The 11,948-nt window shown below is 37.9% G+C and overlaps 1 non-coding gene across 1 annotated transcript; it reads right to left on the reverse strand.

Moving 5' to 3' along the window:
* Positions 1–2,743: 2,743 nt before the first annotated feature.
* Positions 2,744–2,878, reverse strand: LOC121025848 (U4 spliceosomal RNA). The gene has a single exon (XR_005788169.1). It is a non-coding gene; the product is annotated as a U4 spliceosomal RNA (small nuclear RNA).
* Between the last annotated feature and the right edge of the window lie 9,070 nt (positions 2,879–11,948).

The following is an 11,948-nucleotide window of genomic DNA, read 5'->3' on the forward strand; positions in this document are numbered from 1 at the left end:
GTTCCCCCAAGCAACAGGATGTTTCTAGAACCTGGTGTTTTGTATGTTACCAGTGCCCACTTCTGTTACCAACCAGACAAAAGCAGACGCCGTTAGTGTAAAAGAAGTAGACATAAGAATCATAAGAGATGAAAAGGATAATGCAATTATTATTTTTGTGCTTTGTTATTTGATTACTGTTGAAGATGAATATTTTCTCATAAGTTAATTAACTTATTATTATGTGACCGTCCACAACTTGAAGTACATAATTTACACATAGAGTGTACTTAAGTGCTTTAGGGCAATGAGAAAACCATAACAACTTTGTGAACTGATTAGTTGTTGATTTATAAAACTGTACTCATCTCCAATAGGAAATTAACCTGCTCTAAGAATTTTCTGCCTAAAAAACTGTATGGTGATATTGACTAGCCAGAAGCCTTGTTAACCATATACCCTAAAGGAAGTCGAACACAAACATGCTAAAATGAAACTGCATACAATGTTTCTAAAAAGCTGAAAACTCCCAAGTATAAATATGCTTTAAATGCGAACAGTCAAGGCTTACTGTTGGAAGCTGTTCACTAGTACGGAAGAAGCAGGTCATCAGTTCACTCTACTTCTTTGTATCTAGTTAAGTTTCTCCTGTGCTTTGCTCAACCTCAACCTACCCTCATATTATTTTAATCCGATTGTCTTAGGTGTCTTCTGCACTCTTTTTTTTTTTTTTGAAGTTTATTTATTTATTTTGAGAGGCGAGGGAGAGAGAGAATCCCAAGCAGGCTCCACGCTAACAGTGCGGGGCTCTATCTCACAAACGGTGAGCTCATGACCTGAGCTGAAATCAAGAGTTGGACATGTGACCGACAGAGCCACTCAGGCTCCCCTTCCTCAGACATTCTTACTTGCGGCTCTCCTGAAATCAATCTGTTCATATGGGAAACATTAGAAACCTATGCCCAAGTAGCAGGCAGAATTTGAAATGTGTCTCACCATTATATGCCATCATCTAATATACCAAGAGGGAAACCCTCAACAATTCTGGATACACCTAGAAATAACTTGTACTTACCCTCACTTAGCTAATCTGGTCTCTATTTCTACCTTATTTTCTGACAGTCCAATTCCCCATGGGTTATGGAAACCCTGAACACCTTTTCCTCGAGGGACAGATTCTTGATTCCTGTGTGATAGCTGCTTACAATGTCTGATGGGATTCCCATAGTTACTCCTAATAGTTTGGAACTCCTTGGATACAACCACTTCCAAGGAACCACACTTGAACAAACAACATTCTTTCTGGCTGTCCCAACAGTGAGATTTCACAGTCTCAGTCCAGATTTTGGGTTTACTTGCTGCTACTATAGAACATCTCTGCCCGCCTCCCAACGCGTGCGCGCGCACACACACACACACACACACACACACACACACACACCAGTCTATCTCCATTTATATGCAGAAATGCTTTTGCTCTGTAAGTGGTGGAAGAGGGAGAAAGTTTTGATGAGAGATTTATGTGAGGAGGTATAACCACTATGGGTTTATTTCAGTGTTTTTAGTGACTAAACTATCCCCTTATGTGGTTGTACTGTAATTTATTTGATGGGCATTTACTTTGTTTTCAGGGGTTTTTTTTGTGAACAATATTAAAATGAACACCCTATTACTTATGCTTTTATATACTAGGGGGATTGCTGAGTAAAAGGACATATATAAATATCAGGGTAAGTATATACAAGAGCAAATATAAACGCAAATGTGAATACAAATATAAATCACCAGATTGCTTTCTAAACTATTTGTAATGTTTCACATCTCTACTATCACTGGGTAATTTTTCTAATATTATCCACTGAATGGGTACAAAATGGCATTTGTTACTTTAATTTAGATTTCCTAACTACAAGTAAAATTTGATCATCTCTTCATGTATCTGTTAGCCATTGGGTCTGCTCTTTTGTGAAGTGTCTATTAATCGTTTTTTGCCCATCTTCCTTTTGTATTATCTTTTCCATACTACTTCATGGTAGCTCTCTGTACACTGTAGCATTTTATTTGTTTCTATAATTTGTCTATGAATTTTGTTTGTGGTGTTTCTGTAATCAAAATTTCTAATTGTATTGTCAAATATGTTTATCTTTGGTTTCATAGCCTTTTGGTTTCCAGTCTTGGTTTAAAAGCCTCCATGAATCCCAAATTACAGATTTAATTTCATTTGTTCTCTTACAAGATTTTATGGATTGATTACATATGTAACTGGAATTTATTTGGGGGTATAAGATAAAGACCCACTACCAATAGCTTCCAGGTGGATTGCCAAATGTACTAGGACTGTTAAACAATTCTTTTCGGACAGAATCAAACAATGTACAACTGTTATGTATTAAAATCTCATAGATACTAATATATATCTCTGTACTCTTAGTATGTTCTAGTGATAGGTTTTTCTGTTTCTTTACCAAAACCTATTGATTTCATTATAGAGACTCTACATCATGTTCTTACATGTATTAAGGAAATAGTTTTCACTTCTCTTTTTATTTTTATTGGTTATTTTGGAGCATATATAATCATAAAAATTTAAGATCATTTCATAAATTTCCCAAAATAAATCTGTTGGGATCCAATATTAATTGCATTAAATTTACACATTAACTTCAGAAATTAACATTTAATGGTTTTAAATCTTCTACAGGGAGACGGTGACATAAATGTTGTCCACACAGTTGCTTATAGTTAAGAAGAATGAACTAGATCTATATATATTTATGTAGATGAAATTTATATGAAATTTATATATGAGTTTAACAAATATGTGGGAAAAGTTTGCAATCAGCAAGAATCGCGCCTCAGATAAACCTCATTGGCTACGATATTGCCAGTGCACAAAGCTAGTTTAACAAATATTTATAATGTATAGCAAAGCATTAACGTCTGGCCAATATAGATGGTGGGTACACAGGTTATATTCACTTCTGCAATTTTCTGCAAGTTTGAAGTACCTCATAATTTATTCATTACTTTTTAAGTGCATTTATTTTTGAAGTTCAGAAATCTCACTGGTATATGGCTAAGCGTTTGTTGTTTTTCTTTCACACTGCTGGCTCTTACTGTATTCTTTTGAGCTGAAAACTCAAGCTTTTTCTTTATTTTTTTTTAATGTTTATTTAGTTTTGAGAGAGAGAGAGAGACAGAGTGTGAGTGGGAGAGGGGCCGAGAGAGAGGGAGACATAGAATCGGAAGCAGGCTCCAGGCTCTGAGCAGTCAGCACAGAGCCTGACATGGGGCTCAAAACCACGGAACTTCGAGATCATGACCTGAGCCCAAGTCTGACGCTTAACCAACTGCGGCACCCAGGTGCCCCGGAACATTCAAGTTTTTATTCAGCATGGGGATACTTTTCTTCTAAGGTTCTTCCTCTGTTAGTTCTTCCTTCTCTCTATCACTTGTATCTATTAGACTATCTGGCTCTACTATTTATCTTTACTCATTATTACTGTATTGACATTTTTATACTTAAAAAATTTTTTTTAATTTTATTTATTTTGAGGGAGAGAGAACCAGTGGGGGACAGGCAGAGAGAGAGGGGGGCAGAGGATCTGAAGCAGGCTCTGTGCTGACAGCAGAGAGCCCCATACGGGGCTCAAACTCACGAAACATGAGATCACAACCTCAGACAAAGTCTAACACTTAACCGACCGAGCCACCCACGCGCCCCAACATTTTTACACTTTTGCTCTCTATTGTAAAATACCTCTTTCAGCTGATCTTCTAGATTCACTATATTCATTCTTTTAATCTGATGCTAACTGGATGTTGCATTTCAGCAAGCATTTATCCAAGAAATCTTTATTTATACTTTTCTGATATCTTTTCAATTCTAATCTAGAATTTGCCTCAGTGTGTTTCATCTTTTCTCCACTAAACGTGTTTCGATTCTGTACCGAATGTTCAGTGTTATTCCCCCTACTTCAAGCTGCTAGTTTCTCCTTAAACGTGAAGCAATTATACTACCTGCTTCTTTGTGGGCCTAAAAAGTTCTCCCTGCTTATTAGTCATCTAGAATGAGTTTCTTCAGCATCTCTATGTGTCCATCTGCCAGAGTCTCATAGGCAATGCTGGGTCAGTAGCTAGTGAGGCACAGTGAGCAGCAGGGGAACATCTCTCTCATTTGTAATATAGCAGATTAGTACAAGTCAGCTGGAAGGCCCGAATACCAGCTCATGGCAACATAACTTCTAGGGCTGGAAGCAGACAGCAGTCAAGGTTAATTCCTACCTACCATCTATGTGTGTCGAACAGATACACTTTGGCCATACGCAGATCTTCAGTTAGCAAATCCTCCCAGAGAGATAGGAGTCCTCCCAAGCAAAAGATTCCTCATTCTTGTTCCATCCCTTCACTACGATAAATAGTGAAATAGAACCTTTCTTCCAATGGATCATATCTATAAGATATGAACAAGAAGCTCAGCAGGGAGACCAAACTTTGCTGACCTGCTTTAGTACATTTAAAAAGACAACATTTAGGGGCACCTGGGTGGCTGAGTCCATTAATCGTCCAACTTTGGCTCAGGTTATGATCTCACGGTTCCTGAGTTTGAGCCCCACAATGGGCTCTCTGCTGTCAGTGCACAGCCTACTTCAGATGCTCTGTCTCCTTCTCTCTCTGCACTTCCCCTGCACTCCCTCTATCTCTCTCAAAAATAAATAAACATTTAAAAAAGAGCATGTGACATCCAGATACTTACGCCACCCTAAGCAATAAATATAAATTATTGCTATCAAGTAACAACCCAAGAGGTAATTTGTGGGAATCTGGGCACAAGTAGAGCTCCTCCAGGGACCAGGTCAAAACTCTATCTCAAGTCTCTTAAACAAATGGTGTTGAGAACACTGGGCAGCTACATGCAAAAGAATGAAACTGGACCGGTTTCTTACATCATTCACAAAAATAAATTCAAAATGAGTTAAAGACCTAAATGTGAGACCTGAAACCATAAAAATCCTTCTCTTCGAAGACAGGCAGTAATTTCTCTGATATTGGCCATAGCAACATTTTTCCAGATCTGTCTCTTGAGGTAAGGGAAATAAAAGCAAAAATAAACTATTGGGTCTACATAAAAATAAAAGGCTTCTGGGGTTCCTGGGTGCTCAGTCAGTTAAGCGTCTGACTCTTGATTTCAGCTCAGGTCGTGATCTCACCAATCTCTCTTTCCCTCTCTCTCTGCCCCTCCCCTGCTCGCTCTCGCTCTCTCTCTCTCTCTCTCTCTCTCTCAAAATAAATTAAAAATTTTTATAAAATTAAAAAATAATGAAAAGCTTCTGCACAGTGAAGGAAACAATCAACAAAACTAAAAGGTAACCTACTAAATAGAAGATATTTGCAAATGACATATCTGATAAAGGGTTAGTATCCAAAATATATAAAGAACTGATACGACTCAATACCCTTAAACCAAATAATCCAATGAAAAAATGGGCAGAAGACATGAACAGAAATTTCTCCAAAGAAGATATCCAGATGGCCAATAGACACATGAAAAGATGTTCCACATCACTCATCATCAGGGAAATACAAATCAAAACTACAATGAAGTATCATCTCACCCATGTCAGAATGGCTAAATTCAACAACACAAGCAACAACAGGTGTTGGTGAGGATGCAGAGAAAGGGGAACCCTCTCGCACTGTTGGCGGGAATGCAAACTGGTTCAGCTACTCTGGAAAACAGTAGGGAGGTTCCTCAAAAAGTTAAAAACAGAACTACCCCGTGATCCAGTCATCGCGCCGCTGGGTATTTACCTAAAGAATACAAAAAGACTAACTCAAAGGGGTATATGCGCCCTGATATTTAGAGCAGTATTATCTGCAATAACCAAATCATGAAAATAGCCCATGTCTATCAACTGATGAATGGATAAGGAAGAGGTGGTATAAAAATACAATGGAATATTAATAAGCCATCAAAAAGAATGAAATCTTGCCATCTGCAATGACATGAATGGAGCTAGAGAGTATAAGACTAAGCTAAATAAGTCAGAGAAAGAGAAATACCGTTATGATTTCACTGATATGTGGAATTTAAGAAACAAAACAAACAAGGAAAGGGGGGAAAAGAGAGACAGAGAGGCAAACCAAGAAACAGACTCTTAACCATAGAGGACAAACTGATGGTTACTAGAGGGGAAGGTGGGGGATGGGTGAAATAGGCGATGGGATTAAGGAGGGCACTTGCTGTGATGAGCAGCGAGTGATGTATGGAAGTGTTGAATCACTATATTGTACTCTTGCAACTAATATAACTGTGTATGTTTACACCGGAATTAAAATAAAACAACTTAATAAAAAATGTATCTCAGGGTTGATTTCCCTTCACAGAGTACCCAGCATAGAAGCCAGGAATACATGGGCACCTTGTAGATTTCATTCTATGGGCGTCTCCTCAGATGACAATGCTTGACACGGACATAGACATGACCACGGGAGGTACTGTCATCAGCGAATTTCTCCAGGAGGCTTTTCCAGCAGTGGACGTAAACGAGCAGGAAAAAGAACAAGAAAGCAAGATCAAGGTGGATACTATGCAGTGAACAGAGCTTCCAGACAGTCAGACTTGGTTGTGATTACACATGAGAAATCCTTCTTTGAGAACCTGCAGAAATAACTGAGGTACATTGTGGGCAAGAGGACCAATCATGTTGTTTGTATCTAGGCACTAGATATTTGGGTAGCTTGGTAATAATAACAAGCAACACTTATCGCGTGATTTCTATGTGCCAAGAAATGTGCCACATGACTTCTTCTACTTGTATTAATTTATTTTATCCTCTCACTCACTCTCTGTGTTTATTACTGCCGTTACGCCCTATTTTACAGGCGAGGAAACTGAGACTAAAGAGGTTAAATGACTAGTCTAATGTCACAAATCTTCAAAATCTGGGTACTTTTACTCCCCACTTTCCGTATCATCATATATATTTCTGTGTGAACCGGGAACTTCACACAGGGTAAATATTGAGGCCGGTAACACTACCTGTCTGTAAATTAACAGGCACTGAAAAGAGTTTCAAAAGACACAGAAACATCCTCTGAAAGAGACAAGCCAGGTAACTAGGGGTGAAGTGGTCAACGAGTTAGTCAAAGGCTGTCACAAGGAAACCAATCACAGACCCGCTACAGGATCCGATGTGAGTGACATCTATTAAAAGATACCGCAAACACTGAAGACACATCCATGTGAAGATGTACCAAAGGCTTTTTTTTGGCTCAAGATGGTAAACTGACCATGAATTTAATCCAAGTTCAACAGGCAAGCACTGAATATGTGCCTTGGATTTCACCGAAAATAAACTGATGAATGCTCACAGGAAGTGCTGAATGACTGGATTCGAGCAAAGGTAAAATGGGCAAAATTTGCGAAACAATAGATTTCCAAAACTTTTTCATCGTGGGGATAAGAAAACTGCAACTTCACAGGAAACGAAGCTAGCCTCTTGATAACTAACTTTGTAGAAAAGTTCCTAAGGAAAATTCAGAAATACTACTTTGAATGAGCTAAGCTGCCCAAGTTCTAGGCTTCAGATCCTTGAATTGGCCTAAATCCTCTGAACTGCCACAGCCAAATAACCAATTGCTCTTTGTGCTTATATGAGGTTCTTTACATATGTAAAGAAATCTCAGGGATCTCAACACAACCACCAACCTTATTAACTGCAATGTCCATCAAGCAGAATGAATGGGAATCAATTCATAAACTCTCTTTTAGAATTCAGAGTGGGTTACAGAAAGCAGACCCAGACATTTTTTGTCACGATTAGAGATACAAGTAATACGTTTCAGAAAAGTAACTTTTCACCAAAAAGAGAAACAAGGGAAATGGATACCTAACCTCAACTGCTCTTCCTTATAAGCAAGTTAGCAGTTAATAAGTGATAGTTCATAGAGTCGGGCACAAAATACTATTAACATATATTAGGTTGCTTTGCGATCAATCTTGAAGCCTTCTATTATAGTCATACAATCACTACAGCTATAGAAATAGGGATCTAATGTAGATTTCTTGTGTTTGCTTAATCACTAAAGACGTTAAACTATAATCCATCCACGTATTCACCCACTCAACCACTATTTATTGATCTCCCACTATGAAATGGGGGCAGAGCAACAAACAAAACAGACAAAAATCTTTTTCCTAACCAACACTGTAAGAATTGTATTTGAAGAAAATAATTTCCCTTTTCCTTAGTGATATTTCCACAGTGGCTTCCTGACAAAAGTGTTGTTCTAAATGCACACGGAGAAAATTTCATTAGTCTTGACCAGGGGTTAGAAAACTTTCTCTACAAATATACAGATAGTAAATATTCTCAGCACAAATACTTGACTTTGCTCTTGTAGCAACAAAGCAGCCATAGATAATATGTAAATGGATGAGTGACTGTGTTCCAATATAACTGTGTTTTACAAAATCGGACAGTAGGCTGGACTTGGCCTATGGGCTCTAGTTTTTTGACTCCTGGTATCATTCTCCGGTTAAAAGAAAAAACCTTAATTTATTAGAAATGGATTTTCAGATGAAGTGACTTACTTTTACAGTGAAATTATACATACATACATAGATGGCCTTAATAAATTAAGGTACAAGATTCTCTGAACTTGCAATCTTTGCATTTATGAATCATAAATCGATTCAATTAATGACAAATAATTGATGGCAGAAAGCTGTTGAATTGTGCCGCCAGGAAAACCCAGGGAAAATCTGTCTTTAGATCAAGCTCATACTGGAAGACATTTTTCTCACCAAAAAGATCCAAAAATTCTTTCCGATTCCAAAAATTCAAAAAACTGTGGTCACATAGAGAGCAGTGGAGCCACCAAAAGAGTGCAAATATGGTTACGTAACATTCTGATTTGAAATACAGAGCTGCAGCATACCTCTAGAGATGGAGGTTTTATACACTTGAGAAAAACTCAAATTCTAAGAATTCCATTCCTAGCCAGTGCATAAGCAAAAACATAAGACTTCACAATAATATCCCTGGAAACCCTCATTACTAAGTACGAGTAGGACAGGAGCAATGGGACACACAGACTAGGCAGGGCCCATATGAAACCAGAACCCTTCCCTTAGTCATACTGATGAAGGTTATCAGCAATCCCTTACTGAGGAAGAACCACAGAATGAGAATCCCAGCCCCCTCCGCATCTTGTTTCTTATTCCAGAACACGGCATTAGCCATTCTCAACTGATACTTTTGTAATCTTCATGGAACTCCTGAGTCAAAAAGCCTCTGTGAGTGCAATTAAATATTGATACCTGAATGTTTCAGACCCTGCCTGATTATTAGAGTGTAGACTCTGCCCACAGAAGCCAACTCTAATGGGTTTCTACTGATCCACGATGGGACAACGTGACGATCAACAAAGATAATAAGTGCGTTGAACTGATAAACATAAAGTACATAAACATCTTTGAGTTCATAATACTAAATAATAACTCACTGGACACTGTTGGAGATTGTAGACAACTCATTACTATGCAAATCGATAGAGGGGAAAAAGTAAACATTTACCTTACCTTTCTTATGCAGCCTCAGGGTATCCAAATAGTTGAAAAAAAAAAACACATTTATTTTTTATAGTAGGATTCTAGCGAATAAAGGCAGAATGAAGGATGGTATTAGGAAAAACACTTTTGCAACCCTGAATATCATAATGGAACAAAGCCATTATCATCATTGTTAAAACCATCAGATGAAATATTGATGAGAACTTTATGTTGGAGAGATCAGGCTGATACACCTGAAGGCACTGATGAATCTTGATATCACTAAAAATGGGACATCCAGATATTAATTGTCTCATGATTTCTTGCAAGAGAAAGTACACAAAACCATATACAAAGTACTCATATAAAATACAACTTAACCTGAATCTAATCATGCTTCCAGATCTAACTCATAGTTTGCAGAAAATACAAGATAAACGTACCACAAAATATCAGCAAAAACCAGGATGGGAACCGTTCGACAGGACAAAGGACCTATTTTCTCTAATAAATTCATTACATGATAAAGAGGGACTTGGGGACTATTTCAGAATAAATGAGACAAGACAGATCAATCAAATGAAAACCAGCTGTAAAGAGACATTTTAAGACAATCAGGGCTATCAAAACATGAACTGAGTATTACATGATTTTAAGTATTATTAATTTTGTTAGATGTGATAGTGACATAACGGGTATGCCAAAAAATGTTCTTAGAAGTTAGCAATGCATACAGAAGTACTTACAGGTTAAATTATGTGATGTTTGGAATTCAATCTAAAATACTCCCCCCTCAAAATGTGGGGGGACTAGATGATACAAGGTAAAATGTTGGTAATCATTGAAACTGGTTAATGGATACATGGGAATGCATTATAGTAACATTATTTATTCTAATTTTATGTAGGTTTGCCAATTTGGGGGGATAAAGAGTTAAAAGATGCTGGTACCCAGACTGGCAAAACCAAATAATTTACACTCAATATCGAAAGTTAACAAAATGAGACTTGTTTTGAATTGGATCAGCTTATATGCTATACTCACGTACAATCAAGGATGCTATTTTTTATTTGAAATTACTCAGTATTTTGGCTCAATTTTCTAGTCATTAATTACTAAATAGTCAATAGCTAGATTTATACTTCATCAAGCCATTTCCCGCTTTGCCATTATAAAGATAAAGATCTGTGTTTCATCCTCTGTGTGGACATTCATGTTAATCAAATTATCAATATCTGTTCAAATCTCAAAAACTAAACATCATATAAACACAAAGAGCTGTTGATTATTAAGAAGTCAGAGACAGGTCAATGCACTGAGAATGTGTTTGTGCAGACATAGAGTCAATCATGCTTTCATTACCAAAACCTCGGTATGTAAGAATCGTTAAATGGTATTTTTAAACACGGGCATAGCAAAGACAAAGCAGTAGTGACATGGAACCCAACATGAACACATTTCAAAAGACTATGACAAACGACACCAAATCCCAGGCGGAGTATCTCTTCATAGAGTAGCGCGTCTTTATAGAGAAACGAGAGGTACATTTTAATTTTCTTCTTTGATTTCCTTTGCATTTTAAAATTTCTCCAACAAAGACATATCACTTGTGAAATCAAAGTTAATTTTGAGAAAATAAATGCAGACATACGTGGGGAGATGTCCGACATTCATCAGATGACATCCTGTGAATGTGAGTTTAGTCTATATGCAAGAAATACAAAGAAAAGGCATTCAGGATCGGAAAAAGGACAAGACTCTCAGGCTGGTAAAGGCTCTATTCTCTAAAAATATTAACGGGGTGTCCGGGTGGCTCAGTCAGTTAAAAGTCCAGCTTCGGCTCAGGCCAGGATCTCACGGTTTGTGAGTTCACGAGTTCGTGAGTTCAAGCCCGGCAGTGGGCTCCCTGCTGTCAACATGCAACACGGAGCGCGCTTTGGATCCTCTGTCTCCCTCTCTCTCTGCCACTCCCCCATGCTCGCTCTCTCTCCCTCTCTCTCAAAAATAAACATTTAAAAGAAATATTAAGAAATAAGATGATGTAGCTACAGACAACCTTTCTAGAGAAGAACAGGAAAGTTTTGCTTGTTGAGGTTGTATTACGGACCAAGTCACTTGCAAAGACCACTTAGTCAGGAGCTTTTGCCTGTTTTTGTTTATTGCTTCATCCCTGGGACTTCGAGAGTAGCTGGTGCATAGTTGGCACTTACATATTGGTTGAAGGGAGGACTAAATGAGGGTATTTCCTCAGTCTCTGCAAATAATCCTTTGAAACAGGTGATGACGGAGGGATGGTAGAGAGGTAAGTAACTTGCGCGAGGTCACAGAGGCAACGGAGACTGGAACCAAAAGTCCCTGACTCCAAAAGTGGTTGTGCCGTCCACACAAACTCACTGAAACTGAGTGTTTTGTA

Source organism: Herpailurus yagouaroundi, unplaced genomic scaffold (assembly GCF_014898765.1).
Source record: "Herpailurus yagouaroundi ecotype Mexico unplaced genomic scaffold, PumYag 67702, whole genome shotgun sequence".
In the NCBI taxonomy this organism is placed as follows: domain Eukaryota; kingdom Metazoa; phylum Chordata; class Mammalia; order Carnivora; family Felidae; genus Herpailurus; species Herpailurus yagouaroundi.